The 18,030-nt window shown below is 50.9% G+C and overlaps 1 protein-coding gene across 1 annotated transcript in view; it reads right to left on the bottom strand.

The window, feature by feature from the left end:
* Positions 1 to 16,497, bottom strand: part of LOC137307316 (sterol O-acyltransferase 2-like) — a 182,240-nt gene extending 165,743 nt beyond the window's left edge. Inside the window, exon 1 of the mRNA XM_067976785.1 lies at positions 16,446 to 16,497. The gene's annotated coding sequence lies outside the window, so the exon portion shown is untranslated. The remainder of the gene's footprint in view (positions 1 to 16,445) is intronic.
* Positions 16,498 to 18,030: the final 1,533 nt, after the last annotated feature.

Genomic DNA, 18,030 nt, shown 5'->3' with positions numbered 1-18,030 from the left:
CTCACGTCCCTGTGACAGTATCTCAGAGATTCCCTCACGTCCCTGTGACACTATCTCAGAGATTCCCTCACGTCCCTGTGACAGTATCTCAGAGATTCCCTCACGTCCCTGTGACACTATCTCAGACAGTTGCACACGTCGCTGAGACACTATCTCAGAGATTCCCTCACGTCCCTGAGACACAATCTCAGAGATTCCCTCACGTCGCTGAGACACTATCTCAGAGATTCCCTCACGTCCCTGTGACACTATCTCAGAGATTCCCTCACGTCCCTGTGACACTATCTCAGAGATTCCCTCACATCCCTGTGACACTATCTCAGAGATTCCCTCACGTCCCTGTGACAGTATCTCAGAGATTCCCTCACGTCCCTGTGACACTATCTCAGAGATTCCCTCACGTCCCTGTGACAGTATCTCAGAGATTCCCTCACGTCCCTGTGACAGTATCTCAGAGATTCCCTCACGTCCCTGTGACACTATCTCAGAGATTCCCTCACGTCCCTGTGACACTATCTCAGAGATTCCCTCACGTCCCTGTGACACTATCTCAGAGATCCCCTCACGTCCCTGTGACAGTATCTCAGAGATTCCCTCACGTCCCTGTGACACTATCTCAGAGATTCCCTCACGTCCCTGTGACACTATCTCAGAGATTCCCTCACGTCCCTGTGACAGTATCTCAGAGATTCCCTCACGTCCCTGTGACAGTATCTCAGAGATTCCCTCACGTCCCTGTGACACTACCTCAGAGATTCCCTCATGTCCCTGTGACACTATCTCAAAGATTCCCTCACGTCCCTGTGACACTATCTCAGAGATTCCCTCACGTCCCTGTGACACTATCTCAGAGATTCCCTCACGTCCCTGTGACACTATCTCAGAGATTCCCTCACGTCCCTGTGACACTATCTCAGAGATTCCCTCACGTCCCTGTGACAGTATCTCAGAGATTCCCTCACGTCCCTGTGACACTATCTCAAAGATTCCCTCACGTCCCTGTGACACTATCTCAGAGATTCCCTCACGTCCCTGTGACACTATCTCAGAGATTCCCTCACGTCTCTGTGACACTATCTCAGAGATTCCCTCACGTCCCTGAGACACTATCTCAGAGATTCCCTCACGTCCCTGTGACACTATCTCAGAGATTCCCTCACGTCCCTGTGACACTATCTCAGAGATTCCCTCACGTCCCTGTGACACTATCTCAGAGATTCCCTCACGTCCCTGAGACACTATCTCAGAGATTCCCTCACGTCCCTGTGACACTATCTCAGAGATTCCCTCATGTCCCTGTGACACTATCTCAGAGATTCCCTCACGTCCCTGTGACACTATCTCAGAGATTCCCTCACGTCCCTGTGACAGTATCTCAGAGATTCCCTCACGTCCCTGTGACACTATCTCAGAGATTCCCTCATGTCCCTGTGACACTATCTCAGAGATTCCCTCACGTCCCTGTGACACTATCTCAGAGATTCCCTCACGTCCCTGTGACAGTATCTCAGAGATTCCCTCACGTCCCTGTGACACTATCTCAAAGATTCCCTCACGTCCCTGTGACACTATCTCAGAGATTCCCTCACGTCCCTGTGACACTATCTCAGAGATTCCCTCACGTCTCTGTGACACTATCTCAGAGATTCCCTCACGTCCCTGAGACACTATCTCAGAGATTCCCTCACGTCCCTGTGACACTATCTCAGAGATTCCCTCACGTCCCTGTGACACTATCTCAGAGATTCCCTCACGTCCCTGTGACACTATCTCAGAGATTCCCTCACGTCCCTGAGACACTATCTCAGAGATTCCCTCACGTCCCTGTGACACTATCTCAGAGATTCCCTCATGTCCCTGTGACACGATCTCAGAGATTCCCTCACGTCCCTGTGACACTATCTCAGAGATTCCCTCACGTCCCTGTGACAGTATCTCAGAGATTCCCTCACGTCCCTGTGACACTATCTCAGAGATTCCCTCATGTCCCTGTGACACTATCTCAAAGATTCCCTCACGTCCCTGTGACACTATCTCAGAGATTCCCTCACGTCCCTGTGACAGTATCTCAGAGATTCCCTCATGTCCCTGTGACACTATCTCAAAGATTCCCTCACGTCCCTGTGACACTATCTCAGAGATTCCCACACGTCCCTGTGTCACTATCTCAGAGATTCCCTCACGTCCCTGTGACAGTATCTCAGAGATTCCCTCATGTCCCTGTGACACTATCTCAAAGATTCCCTCACGTCCCTGTGACACTATCTCAGAGATTCCCTCACGTCCCTGTGTCACTATCTCAGAGATTCCCTCACGTCCCTGTGACACTATCTCAAAGATTCCCTCACGTCACTGAGACACAATCTCAGTGATTCCCTCACGTCCCTGTGACAGTATCTCAGAGATTCCCTCATGTCCCTGTGACACTATCTCAAAGATTCCCTCACGTCCCTGTGACACTATCTCAGAGATTCCCTCACGTCCCTGTGACACTATCTCAGAGATTCCCTCACGTCCCTGTGACACTATCTCAGAGATTCCCTCACGTCCCTGAGACACTATCTCAGAGATTCCCTCACGTCCCTGTGACACTATCTCAGAGATTCCCTCACGTCCCTGTGACACTATCTCAGAGATTCCCTCACGTCCCTGTGACACTATCTCAGAGATTCCCTCACGTCCCTGAGACACTATCTCAGAGATTCCCTCACGTCCCTGTGACACTATCTCAGAGATTCCCTCACGTCCCTGTGACACTATCTCAGAGATTCCCTCATGTCCCTGTGACACTATCTCAAAGATTCCCTCACGTCACTGAGACACAATCTCAGAGATTCCCTCACATCCCTGTGACAGTATCTCAGAGATTCCTTCACGTCCCTGTGACACAATCTCAGAGATTCCTTCACGTCCCTGTGACAGTATCTCAGAGATTCCCTCACGTCCCTGTGACACTATCTCAGAGATTCCCTCACGTCCCTGTGACACTGTCTCAGAGATTCCCTCACGTCCCTGTGACACTATCTCAGAGATTCCCACACGTCCCTGTGACACTATCTCAGAGATTCCCTCACGCCCCTGTGACACTATCTCAGAGATGCCCTCACGTCCCTGTGACAGTATCTCAGAGATTCCAACACGTCCCTGTGACACTATCTCAGAGATCCCCTCACGTCCCTGTGACAGTATCTCAGAGATTCCCTCACGTCCCTGTGACATTATCTCAGAGATTCCCTCACGTCCCTGTGACAGTATCTCAGAGATTCCCTCATGTCCCTGTGACACTATCTCAGAGATTCCCTCACCTCCCTGTGACACTATCTCAGAGATTCCCTCACGTCCCTGTGACAGTATCTCCGAGATTCCCTCACGTCCCTGTGACACTATCTCAGAGATTCCCTCACGTCCCTGTGACAGTATCTCAGAGATTCCCTCACGTCACTGTGACAGTATCTCAGAGATTCCCTCACCTCCCTGTGACACTATCTCAGAGATTCCCTCACGTCCCTGTGACAGTATCTCAGAGATTCCCTCACGTCCCTGTGACAGTATCTCAGAGATTCCCTCACGTCCCTGTGACACTATCGCAGATATTCCCTCACGTCCCTGTGACACTATCTCAGAGATTCCCTCATGTCCCTGTGACAGTATCTCAGAGATTCCCTCACGTCCCTGTGACACTATCTCAGAGATTCCCTCACGTCCCTGTGACACTATCTCAGAGATTCCCTCACGTCCCTGTGACACTATCGCAGAGATTCCCTCACGTCCCTGTGACACTATCTCAGAGATTCCCTCACGTCCCTGTGACAGTATCTCAGAGATTCCCTCACGTCACTGTGACAGTATCTCAGAGATTCCCTCACCTCCCTGTGACACTATCTCAGAGATTCCCTCACGTCCCTGTGACAGTATCTCAGAGATTCCCTCACGTCCCTGTGACACTATCGCAGATATTCCCTCACGTCTCTGTGACACTATCTCAGAGATTCCCTCATGTCCCTGTGACAGTATCTCAGAGATTCCCTCACGTCCCTGTGACACTATCTCAGAGATTCCCTCACGTCCCTGTGACACTATCTCAGAGATTCCCTCACGTCCCTGTGACACTATCGCAGAGATTCCCTCACGTCCCTGTGACACTATCTCAGAGATTCCCTCACGTCCCTGTGACAGTATCTCAGAGGTTCCCTCACGTCCCTGTGACAGGATCTCAGAGATTCCCTCACGTCCCTGTGACAGTATCTCAGAGATTCCCTCACGTCCCTGTGACAGTATCTCAGAGATTCCCTCACGTCCCTGTGACACTATCTCAGAGATTCCCTCATGTCCCTGTGACACTATCTCAGAGATTCCTTCACGTCCCTGTGACACAATCTCAGAGATTCCCTCACGTCCCTGTGACACTATCTCAGAGATTCCCCCACGTCCCTGTGACACTATCTCAGAGATTCCCTCACGTCCCTGTGACAGTATCTCAGAGATTCCCACACGTCCCTGTGACACTATCTCAGAGATTCCCTCACGTCCCTGTGACACTATCTCAGAGATTCCCACACGTCCCTGTGACACTATCTCAGAGATTCCCTCATGTCCCTGTGACACTATCTCAGAGATTCCCTCACGTCCCTGTGACACTATCTCAGAGATTCCCTCATGTCCCTGTGACACTATCTCAGAGATTCCCTCACGTCCCTGTGACACTATCTCAGAGATTCCCCCACGTCCCTGTGACACTATCTCAGAGATTCCCTCACGTCCCTGTGACAGTATCTCAGAGATTCCCTCATGTCCCTGTGACACTATCTCAGAGATTCCCTCACGTCCCTGTGACACTATCTCAGAGATTCCCTCACGTCCCTGTGACACTATCTCAGAGATTCCCCCACGTCCCTGTGACACTATCTCAGAGATTCCCTCACGTCCCTGTGACAGTATCTCAGAGATTCCCACACGTCCCTGTGACACTATCTCAGAGATTCCCTCATGTCCCTGTGACACTATCTCAGAGATCCCCTCACGTCCCTGTGACACTATCTCAGAGATTCCCTCACGTCCCTGTGACAGTATCTCAGAGATTCCCTCACGTCCCTGTGACACTATCTCAGAGATTCCCTCACGTCCCTGTGACACAATCTCAGAGATTCCCTCACGTCCCTGTGACAGTATCTCAGAGATTCCCTCACGTCCCTGTGACAGTATCTCAGAGATTCCCTCACGTCCCTGTGACACTATCTCAGAGATTCCCTCATGTCCCTGTGACACTATCTCAGAGATTCCCTCACGTCCCTGTGACACTATCTCAGAGATTCCCTCACGTCCCTGTGGCAGTATCTCAGAGATTCCCTCACGTCCCTGTGACACTATCTCAGAGATTCCCCCACGTCCCTGTTTCACTATCTCAAAGATTCCCTCACGTCCCTGTGACACTATCGCAGAGATTCCCTCACGTCCCTGTGACACTATCTCAGAGATTCCCTCACGTCCCTGTGACAGTGTCTCGGAGATTCCCTCACGTTCAGATCGGTCAATGCACTGTGGGTGGCGGAGAGGGCCCAGGGGCTGTGTGGCCGGGTCCTGCTCCGACTTCTTGTGTTCTTTAGATTTGTGGTTGGGATCAGATCAGCCATGATCTTATTGAATGGTGGAGCAGGCTCGAGGGGCCGATTGGCCTACTTCTGCTCCAATTTCTTATGTTCTTATGTTCTTATGTCCCTGTGACACAATCTCAGAGATTCCCTCACGTCCCTGTGACACTATCTCAGAGATTCCCTCACGTCCCTGTGACACTATCTCAGAGATTCCCACACGTCCCTGTGACACTATCTCAGAGATTCCCTCACGTCCCTGTGACACTATCTCAGAGATTCCCTCACGTCCCTGTGACACTATCTCAGAGATTCCCTCACGTCCCTGTGATAGTATCTCAGAGATTCCCTCACGTCCCTGTGACAGTATCTCAGAGATTCCCTCACGTCCCTGTGACACTATCTCAGAGATTCCCTCACGTTCCTGTGACAGTATCTCAGAGATTCCCTCACGTCCCTGTGACACTATCTCAGAGATTCCCTCACGTCCCTGTGACAGTATCTCAGAGATTCCCTCACGTCCCTGTGACACTATCTCAGAGATTCCCTCACGTCCCTGTGACACAATCTCAGAGATTCCCTCACGTCCCTGTGACACTATCTCAGAGATTCCCTCAAGTTCCTGTGACACTATCTCAGAGATTCCCTCACGTCCCTGTGACACTATCTCAGAGATTCCCTCATGTCCCTGTGACACTATCTCAGAGATTCCCTCACGTCCCTGTGACACTATCTCAGCGATTCCCTCACGTCCCTGTGACACTATCTCAGAGATTCCCACACGTCCCTGTGACACAATCTCAGAGATTCCCACACGTCCCTGTGACACTATCACAGAGATTCCCTCACGTCCCCGTGACACTATCTCAGAGATTCCCTCACGTCCCTGTGACACTATCTCAGAGATTCCCTCACGTCCCTGTGACACTATCTCAGAGATTCCCTCATGTCCCTGTGACACTATCTCAGAGATTCCCACACGTCCCTGTGACACTATCTCAGAGATTCCCTCACGTCCCTGTGACACTATCTCAGAGATTCCCACACGTCCCTGTGACACTATCTCAGAGATTCCCTCACGTCCCTGTGACACTATCTCAGAGATTCCCTCACGTCCCTGTGACACTATCTCAGAGATTCCCTCACGTCCCTGTGATAGTATCTCAGAGATTCCCTCACGTCCCTGTGACAGTATCTCAGAGATTCCCTCACGTCCCTGTGACACTATCTCAGAGATTCCCTCACGTTCCTGTGACAGTATCTCAGAGATTCCCTCACGTCCCTGTGACACTATCTCAGAGATTCCCTCATGTCCCTGTGACACTATCGCAGAGATTCCCTCACGTCTCTGTGACACTATCTCAGAGATTCCCTCACGTCCCTGTGACACTATCTCAGAGATTCCCTCACGTCCCTGTGACACTATCTCAGAGATTCGCTCACGTCCCTGTGACAGTATCTCAGAGATTCCCACACGTCCCTGTGACACAATCTCAGAGATTCCCTCATGTCCCTGTGACACTATCTCAGAGATTCCCACACGTCCCTGTGACACAATCTCAGAGATTCGCTCACGTCCCTGTGACAGTATCTCAGAGATTCCCACACGTCCCTGTGACACTATCTCAGAGATTCCCCCACGTCCCTGTGACACTATCTCAGAGATTCCCTCACGTCCCTGTGACACAATCTCAGAGATTCCCTCACGTCCCTGTGACACTATCTCAGAGATTCCCTCAAGTTCCTGTGACACTATCTCAGAGATTCCCTCACGTCCCTGTGACACTATCTCAGAGATTCCCTCATGTCCCTGTGACACTATCTCAGAGATTCCCTCACGTCCCTGTGACAGTATCTCAGCGATTCCCTCACGTCCCTGTGACACTATCTCAGAGATTCCCACACGTCCCTGTGACACAATCTCAGAGATTCCCACACGTCCCTGTGACACTATCACAGAGATTCCCTCACGTCCCCGTGACACTATCTCAGAGATTCCCTCACGTCCCTGTGACACTATCTCAGAGATTCCCTCACGTCCCTGTGACACTATCTCAGAGATTCCCTCATGTCCCTGTGACACTATCTCAGAGATTCCCACACGTCCCTGTGACACTATCTCAGAGATTCCCACACGTCCCTGTGACAGTATCTCAGAGATTCCCTCACGTCCCTGTGACACTATCTCAGAGATTCCCTCACGTCCCTGTGACACTATCTCAGAGATTCCCTCATGTACTGTGTGACCTGTGCTCCCAGTGTACCGTGCACTGTGTATACTGAACACTACATGTACTGTGTGACCTGTGCTCCCAGTGTACCGTGCACTGTGTATGCTGAACACTACATGTACTGTGTGACCTGTGCTCCCAGTGTACCGTGCACTGTGTATACTGAACACTACATGTACTGTGTGACCAGTGCTCCCAGTGTACCGTGCACTGTGTATACTGAACACTGCATGTACTGTGTGGCCTGTGCTCCCAGTGTACCGTGCACTGTGTATACTGAACACTACATGTACTGTGTGACCTGTGCTCCCAGTGTACCGTGCACTGTGTATACTGAACACTACATGTACTGTGTGTGACCTGTGCTCCCAGTGTACCGAGCACTGTGTGTACTGAACACTACATGTACTGTGTGGCCTGTGCTCCCAGTGTACCGTGCACTGTGTGTACTGAACACTACATGTACTGTGTGACCTGTGCTCCCAGTGTACCGTGCACTGTGTATACTGAACACTACATGTACTGTGTGGCCTGTGCTCCCAGTGTACCGTGCACTATGTATACTGAACACTACATGTACTGTGTGACCTGTGCTCCCAGTGTACCGTGCACTGTGTATACTGAACACTACATGTACTGTGTGTTGTGTGAACTGTGCATGTGTATTGTGCACAGCGTCTTCTGTTTTCTTCAGGTGCTGCATGTACCGTGCACGGCCTATTGCATGTACTATGAACCACGTGTACCATTCACTGTGTGTCGTGTGCATGACATGTACTGTGTGCGGTATGTACCATGTGCTGCATGTACTGTGAGCTACATGCACTGTGAGCTACATATACCGTGAGCTACATGTACCATGAGCTACATGTACCATGTGCTCCATCTACTGTGTGCTGCACGTACCGTGCGCTGCATGTACTATGAGCTACATGTACCCTGAGCTACATGTACCGAGTTACATGTACCATGAGTTACATGTACCATGAGCTACATGTAACGTGTGCTACATGTACTATTCATTCTCAGTGGACACTCATAACACACCAACTCAGACTCAAAAATAAATGTGAGGACTGATTGTCTGACTGGAACCTGCAGCGTCCTGGGTCTCTGGCCTCGTTTTCTTTTGCCTGACTATTCACAAACTAACAAACACAGACGTGAGAGGAGGATTGTCCCCACTCACAACGCAGCAAAGATTTTTCCTCTAATTTCGACCTCCTGCAGAGTTCATTGAACTGGAACACGTTTCTGCAGCGGGGAGATGAACGGATGGTGGGTGCGTCTAAAATAATGGGTCGACTGTAGAGAATCGTCAGGCTCAATGCCGCTCGTTACTCCTGTAAATGGTCCCGGCATCCCCTATGTTCTGGAGTGCACCTTTACGAACCCAATTTCTAATTAAATGATCATGTGACATGGGATTTGTAACAATTCAGCTCATTGTGTGTACGAGACACTATGAGCTGAATTTTGCGTGTGTATTTCCCTCTTTTCAGAAGGCAGACTTCAGAGATGAAGCCAACTGTAAACCAACAAACTGGTTTATTTTACAGCAAATATATCAATGAACAGAATACAGTTTTCCGCTGGGATATATCCATTTCCTACTGCTCCTGATACAATCAAAAATAATAAAGATACAACTTGGGCTGAACTCACAACACAATTGAGCTGTCCCTGCACTTCCCTTTCCTATTACAGGCCATATTAGTTCATGGAGTCGCACTTACAGGGCTGGCATATCCAAGGTCAGTAATGGTCAGCTGTGGCCTGAAGTGTGGCTGCATCTCCTCACAGGCCTGCTGTAATACTGACCTATGGGGGTAGTGCCATGGATTGGCACTGAGTACAACCCTCCTCACAAGGAGCCTTCAGACAGGGGGCCGGGTGCTGGGCATCACTGGCACTGCCACTTGTCTGTACCCAGTGTTCCTTTCCCTTCATTTCTGCCTGACATTTCTTAATCCCCTGCCCCTTCAGGCTCAACAAAGACTGTTAATGGGCTGAGATTCCTCTCGATGCTCTCCGAAGGCTCTCAGTTTTTTTTTAATTCATTCATGGGATGTGGGCATCGCTGGCGAGGCCAGAATTTATTGCCCATCCCTAATTGCCCTTGAGAAGGTGGTGGTGAGCCGCCTTCTTGAACCGCTGCAGTCCATGTGGTGAAGGTTCTCCCACAGTGCTGTTAGGAAGGGAGTCCCAGGATTTTAACCCAGCGACGATGAAGGAACGGCGATATATTTCCAAGTCGGGATGGTGTGTGACTTGGAGGGGAACGTGCAGGTGGTGTTGTTCCCATGTGCCTGCTGCCCTTTTCCTTCTAGGTGGTAGAGGTCGTGGGTTTGGGAGGTGCTGTCGAAGAAGCCTTGGCGAGTTGCAGCAGTGCATCCTGTGGATGGTACACACTGCAGCCACTGTGCGCCGGTGGTGAAGGGAGCGAATGTTTAGGGTGGTGGATGGGGTGCCAATCAAGCGGGCTGCTTTGTCCTGGATGGTGTCGAGCTTCTTGAGTGTTGTTGGAGCTGCACTCATCCAGGCAAGTGGAGAGTATTCCATCACACTCCTGACTTGTGCCTTGTAGATGGTGGAAAGGCTTTGGGGAGTCAGGAGGTGAGTCACTCGCCACAGAATACCCAGCCTCTGACCTGCTCTCGTAGCCACAGTATTTATGTGGCTGGTCCTTTAATCCTCCTTTTGTGACACCACACATTTTTCCACCCAGCGCTGTGAACAGTTATCGAGATAAGTTTACACCAGAGGATTGCGTGCTGGTTGCACTTGACTCCTAGGTGAGATTAACCCCTGTCCTTAACCAATTAGAATTGACTTTGACCTGCCGATAAAAATCAGCAGCCATCGGTCCATTTAGTCCATCTTCCTGCTTCCAGTTGTATTTGATAGTGTGTGTTTCTCTCCAATTTTACCTTGAAAAGATGAAGTCCTAAATCATCCCTTGTTAAACTGCTCCAAAAACAGACCACCCTCTCAGTGAAGTCACACTTCCTTCCTTCCTGAAACTATCCCTTTTCACCCTATCCTCTATATCCTTGGGCCTTATTAAGTTGAATACTTCCATCATATCCTCCCTCAGTTTTCTCGTCGTCAATGACTAAGCAATAACTTGCATTTAACATGGAAAAACATCCCAAGGCTCTTCGCCGAGCCATAAAAGGAGATATCAAGGGGGATGACCAAAAGCTCCGTCAAGGAGATGGGTGATAAGGAGGAGAGAGAGTTGATGATGCAGAGGGATGTATGGAGGGAATTCCAAAGCTTGCCGCCGAGCCAGCTGAAGGCACGGCCGCCAATGGTGGGGTGAAGAGCGAGGGATGCACAAGAGGGCAGAGTCAGAGGAACATAGAGTTCTGGCAGGGGGAGGGGTATTGTAGGTCTGGAGGAGGTTCTAAAAATAGAGAGGGGCGAGGCCATGAAAGGATTTAAATACGAGGATGAAAATTTTAAACTTGAAGCATTCCCGGGCCGGGAGCCAATGTAGGTCAGCGAGCACAGGGGGTTATGGGTGAACGGGACTTGGTGCGAGTTAGGATACGGGCAGCAGAGTTTTGAATGAGCTCAAGTTTATGGAGGGTGGAGGATGGGAGGTCGGCCTAGAGGGCCAGTTGTGTCTGAAGGTGACAAAAGCATGGATGAGAGATTCAGCAGCAGATGAGCTGAGGCGGGGCGGAGACGGGCAATGTTACAGAGGTGGAAGTAGGCGGTCTTGGTGATGGAGCGGATATGAGGTCAGAAGCTCATCTCGAGGTCAATAGGACGCCAAGGTTGCGAATGGTCTGGTTCAGCCTCAGACAGTGGCCAGGGAGAGGGATGGAGTCGGTGGCTGGGGAACGGAGTTTATGGCGGGGGCCGAAGATTATGGTTTCAGTCATCCCAATATTTAACTGGAGGAAATTGTAGCTCCTCCATCATTGGATGTCGGACAAGCAGTGTGACAAAACAAAAGGCAGTGGAGGGTCACTGGGAGTGTCAGCCTGGATTATATGCTCAAGTCCTGCAGAAGGCTTGAAACCACAATGCACTGACTCAAAAGCAAGATTTCCAGTCCTAAATTTACCTTTGACTAGTTTGACCCTGTGACCCTGTGTGCGACTCTCAGAACTGGACACAGTGCTCAAGGTGGGTCTGACCAGAACTGGACACAGTGCTCAAGGTGGGTCTGACCAGAACTGGACACAGTGCTCGGGGTGGGTCTGACCAGAACTGGACACAGTACTCAAGGTGGGTCTGACCAGAACTGGACACAGTGCTCAAGGTGGGTCTGACCAGAACTGGACACAGTGCTCAAGGTGGGTCTGACCAGAACTGGACACAGTGCTCAAGGTGGGTCTGACCAGAACTGGACACAGGACTCAAGGTGGGTCTGACCTGAACTGGACACAGTGCTCAAGGTGGGTCTGACCAGAACTGGACACAGTGCTCAAGGTGGGTCTGACCAGAACTGGACACAGAACGCAAGGTGGGTCTGACCTGAACTGGACACAGTGCTCAAGGTGGGTCTGACCTGAACTGGACACAGTGCTCAAGGTGGGTCTGACCAGAACTGGACACAGTGCTCAAGGTGGGTCTGACCAGAACTGGACACAGTGCTCAAGGTGGGTCTGACCAGAACTGGACACAGTGCTCAAGGTGGGTCTGACCAGAACTGGACACAGGACTCAAGGTGGGTCTGACCAGAACTGGACACAGGACACAAGGTGGGTCTGACCTGAACTGGACACAGTGCTCAAGGTGGGTCTGACCTGAACTGGACACAGTGCTCAAGGTGGGTCTGACCAGAACTGGACACAGTGCTCAAGGTGGGTCTGACCAGAACTGGACACAGTGCTCAAGGTGGGTCTGACCAGAACTGGACACAGGACTCAAGGTGGGTCTGACCAGAACTGGACACAGGACGCAAGGTGGGTCTGACCAGAACTGGACACAGTGCTCAAGGTGGGTCTGACCTGAACTGGACACAGTGCTCAAGGTGGGTCTGACCAGAACTGGACACAGTGCTCAAGGTGGGTCTGACCAGAACTGGACACAGTGCTCAAGGTGGGTCTGACCAGAACTTGACACAGGACTCAAGGTGGGTCTGACCAGAACTGGACACAGGACGCAAGGTGGGTCTGCCCAGAACTGGACACAGGACTCAAGGTGGGTCTGACCAGAACTGGACACAGGACTCAAGGTGGGTCTGACCTGAACTGGACACAGTGCTCAAGGTGGGTCTGACCTGAACTGGACACAGTGCTCAAGGTGGGTCTGACCAGAACTGGACACAGGACTCAAGGTGGGTCTGACCAGAACTGGACACAGGACTCAAGGTGGGTCTGACCAGAACTGGACACAGGACGCAAGGTGGGTCTGACCTGAACTGGACACAGTGCTCAAGTTGGGTCTGACCTGAACTGGACACAGTGCTCAAGGTGGGTCTGACCAGAACTGGACACAGTGCTCAAGGTGGGTCTGACCAGAACTGGACACAGTGCTCAAGGTGGGTCTGACCAGAACTGGACACAGTGCTCAAGGTGGGTCTGACCAGAACTGGACACAGGACTCAAGGTGGGTCTGACCAGAACTGGACACAGGACGCAAGGTGGGTCTGACCAGAACTGGACACAGTGCTCAAGGTGGGTCTGACCTGAACTGGACACAGTGCTCAAGGTGGGTCTGACCAGAACTGGACACAGTGCTCAAGGTGGGTCTGACCAGAACTGGACACAGTGCTCAAGGTGGGTCTGACCAGAACTTGACACAGGACTCAAGGTGGGTCTGACCAGAACTGGACACAGGACGCAAGGTGGGTCTGCCCAGAACTGGACACAGGACTCAAGGTGGGTCTGACCAGAACTGGACACAGGACTCAAGGTGGGTCTGACCAGAACTGGACACAGTGCTCAAGGTGGGTCTGACCAGAACTGGACACAGTACTCAAGGTGGGTCTGCCCATAGCTCTCTGTTCAGTTTGATCGTGACCTCGAGTTCAGTTACCAGTTTACCATTTAAGGCCCACAAGAGCACTTTAATTCCTTCACCTGAATTCAGATTAGACTTCATGCAATCGAGTCACATTTCAACACAGGCACAGTCACTGTGTAAGGAAAGGGTTAATCAAACTGTCCTGAAGTCAGCTATTTTTGTACTGCTATTGATGTCTCTTCATATCGTAGTAATTTTAACCTTTAGCCTTTGCCTGTTTAGCAAGGAAAGTTAAGTCAATTGAAACTCAGGACTGTGTAATATTGCATGTGCTCCATGCTCAATAAATCAGTGACACCTGATTTTCAACGTATCAGAACCTTCCTGATTTGAGGAATAAATTATAAATAAAAATCCCTCCTCTGACAACAGTCCCTTTCTGTTCTCTCTCCTCTCAGACCCAGTGCTTTCTGAATGATGTACCTTTCTCTGATCAGTTTTAGCTCTGATCTCCCTGTAAAAGTTCCAGTGCTCCTCTGTCCCATCTGTCCAGCTCTAACGTGCTATGCATGCTCGTTGGAGAAGTCTTTTCCTTCCATACCTTCTGTAACCAGATGTTTTCCAACAGCATTTATCTGAACTCTGTCTCAACTACCAACCCAGTGGAAATAGGGCTGAGCCTGGCGATTTTCAGGCCAAACTATTTTGACTTCTGCACTGCACTCCACTTGCTTCCCCCGTGTTCCAATCCTGATATCAGATGTTCCCTTCAGTGTGAAATCCTGCTCGGTTCAAACCCTGCACCGAATCCCCTCACGGTCAATAAAGAACGAATGACTGTGGAGCCATTCATCGAAATAATCCGCAAAACCGCAATTCGGAGTTCGTTTCATAAACCCTGTCAAGATCTGTGCAAATGACTCACTTTAAAACTGGTCTTTTCAATGAAATGAATCACCCCAGACAGGAGTGAATTGTTCCCTTTTACCCACTGTGTGTTGTACATGTACAGGAGCTGACACTGAGACACACACGGGCCGTACAGTACCAGACGGGAGTGAATCATTCCCTTTTACCCACTGTGTACTGTACATGTACAGGAGCTGACACTGAGACACACACGGGCCGTACAGTCCCAGACAGGAGTGAATCGTTCCCTTTTACCCACTGTGTACTGTACATGTACAGGAGCTGACACTGAGACACACACAGGCCGTACAGTATCAGACAGGAGTGAATCGTTCCCTTTTACCCACTGTGTACTGTACAATGTACAGGAGCTGACACTGAGACACACACGGGTCGTACAGTACCAGACAGGAGTGAATCGTTCCCTTTTACCCACTGTGTGTTGTACATGTACAGGAGCTGACACTGAGACACACACGGGCCGTACAGTACCAGACGGGAGTGAATCGTTCCCTTTTACCCACTGTGTACTGTACATGTACAGGAGCTGACACTGAGACACACACGGGCCGTACAGTCCCAGACGGGAGTGAATCGTTCCCTTTTACCCACTGTGTACTGTACATGTACAGGAGCTGACACTGAGACACACACGGGCCGTACAGTACCAGACGGGAGTGAATCGTTCCCTTTTACCCACTGTGTACTGTACATGTACAAGAGCTGACACTGAGACACACACGGGCAGTACAGTACCAGACGGGAGTGAATCGTTCCCTTTTACCCACTGTGTACTGTACATGTACAGGAGCTGACACTGAGACACACACGGGCCGTACAGTACCAGACAGGAGTGAATCGTTCCCTTTTACCCACTGTGTACTGTACATGTACAGGAGCTGACACTGAGACACACACGGGCCGTACAGTACCAGACAGGAGTGAATCGTTCCCTTTTACCCACTGTGTACTGTACATGTACAGGAGCTGACACTGAGACACACACGGGCCATACAGTACCAGACGGGAGTGAATCGTTCCCTTTTACCCACTGTGTACTGTACATGTACAGGAGCTGACACTGAGACACACACGGGCCGTACAGTCCCAGACGGGAGTGAATCGTTCCCTTTTACCCACTGTGTACTGTACATGTACAGGAGCTGACACTGAGACACACACGGGCCGTACAGTACCAGACAGGAGTGAATCGTTCCCTTTTACCCACTGTGTACTGTACATGTCCAGGAGCTGACACTGAGACACACACGGGCAGTACAGTCCCAGACAGGAGAGAATCGTTCCCTTTTACCCACTGTGTACTGTACATGTACAGGAGCTGACACTGAGACACACACGGGCCGTACAGTACCAGACGGGAGTGAATCGTTCCCTTTTACCCACTGTGTACTGTACATGTACAGGAGCTGACACTGAGACACACACGGGCCGTACAGTCCCAGACAGGAGAGAATCGTTCCCTTTTACCCACTGTGTACTGTACATGTACAGGAGCTGACACTGAGACACACACGGGCCGTACAGTACCAGACGGGAGTGAATCGTTCCCTTTTACTCACTGTGTACTGTACATGTACAGGAGCTGACACTGAGACACACACGGGCCGTACAGTCCCAGACAGGAGAGAATCGTTCCCTTTTACCCACTGTGTACTGTACATGTACAGGAGCTGACACTGAGACACACACGGGCCGTACAGTCCCAGACAGGAGAGAATCGTTCCCTTTTACCCATTCTATGGACGGTATCACCGGATTTGTGCTCACTTACCGCTCTCTCCGCCAATTCCAATGCATGTCGCTGCTCTTTCTTTTTCTCCCAACTGATGCTCTTGTGGACCTTCCACACCTTGGCACTGAAACCTGCGCCCACTCTCCTCCTCCTCCCTGAAGGTGTATTGCTCCCTTGTAGCTTCCAGTTTCACCACTTCTCACCGCTTCTTTTCCTCCACAGCCAGACACACTGGGGGCCATTCTCAACTGCTGACTGCCCATTTCTCGCCTGAAAAGCGGGCGACCGCCAGTTGAATATTGGGGACGGGGGTGGGGGGGCACCTCGGCCACCCCATGGATGCCCAATGCCTGCCTGATGCCATTTTCAGGCGGGTGTGTAAATGGGCGAGTAGCACACCCGACTGAAACAGCGGGGTGGGGAGGGGCCTTTAAATATGCAAATCAGTGTCTTCCACTTGCTGTCAGGCACTGTTTGCAATTTGAAGTACAGATGGGTTCTTCCTGCGTCGCACAAGCTCCTCCCATTTGTATCAGGTGGCGAGTTGCCTCACCAGCCGCCCTTAAAGGGGCCACTGGCTGCCGCTTCACAGAAGGCCCAGAGATTTCGGTGGAGAGTTTTTATGGGGCCAAGAGGAAGCAGGAATGTTCCACCTGGCTCCACAGAAACACCACCAGCCCGTGCTTGCCCCCTCCGAGATCGGCTGTCTCCACCCCCTCCCACCCTCCCCACTCAGTGTAAGAGCCAGACCATTTCCAACATCGCACCTGCTTTAGGTGTTTGCTTCTGCTCATCTCTTTGGATTTAAAGTTTGAATCGCCTGTTTAGATCCATGGATGGAACTTGATCTGTGCTCCAGATTCTTTATTTTGTGCCCTCTTTCAACAGGCAGTCCCAGGCTTCCTAACAACTGAAGCGTTACCTTGTGCGTGAAACAATTGGGGTCCTTTCCCATCTGCTGCAACGCAGCCAAGTAACATGTCCACCAGTGAACATTTACTGCCCTGTTCGGATCATTACACAGCACTGCAGAATTATAGCTTGAGCTGCAGTGTGGAATCTGATTGTTTCTGCTAAAACTCTGACTAAACCTAGAACCAACTTGTACAAGATGGCAGTCATCTTGAAAATGTCTGCATCAAAATGTCTTTTTCATCATTCTGGAAGCACCATTTGAAACTTGACATTATCAGAGGGATACCACCACAGACCTGTTCAGGAATTTCCTCCTGAAACCAACCAGGCAGAACGCCCAGCAAACACACATTCTCACACAGCTGAAAACATAGGAAAGTTCCCCCCTTTCTCAGTGGATTGATCCACTGCCCAGCATTGGAACTGCCCCATACAGACCAGGAAGGTCTCAACCAAAGCAGCAGTTAGGAGGGAGGGGGTGGTTATAATTTTCCTCAGTGCCCCCTGGGGTAGGGAGACGAAAAGTGAGCCAGGGATCCTGCTCATGGTCACTGTCCAGTGACTTCTGCTGGAAAGGATGGGCTCGATTGTGTTGGGCACTCCCACCTCCCGGTCAACACTCACTGCCCAGGCTCACCCATGAGGGATTACCATGAGGGTACCAGAGGGTGGGCCATGCCTGGGGAACTGTGCCCAGCAAGTCAGTGCC

The sequence above is a fragment of the Heptranchias perlo genome, chromosome X (assembly GCF_035084215.1).
Source record: "Heptranchias perlo isolate sHepPer1 chromosome X, sHepPer1.hap1, whole genome shotgun sequence".
NCBI lineage: Eukaryota > Metazoa > Chordata > Chondrichthyes > Hexanchiformes > Hexanchidae > Heptranchias > Heptranchias perlo.
Note: the sequence above shows the minus strand (reverse complement) of the source record. Positions and strands in the feature narration are given on the sequence as shown.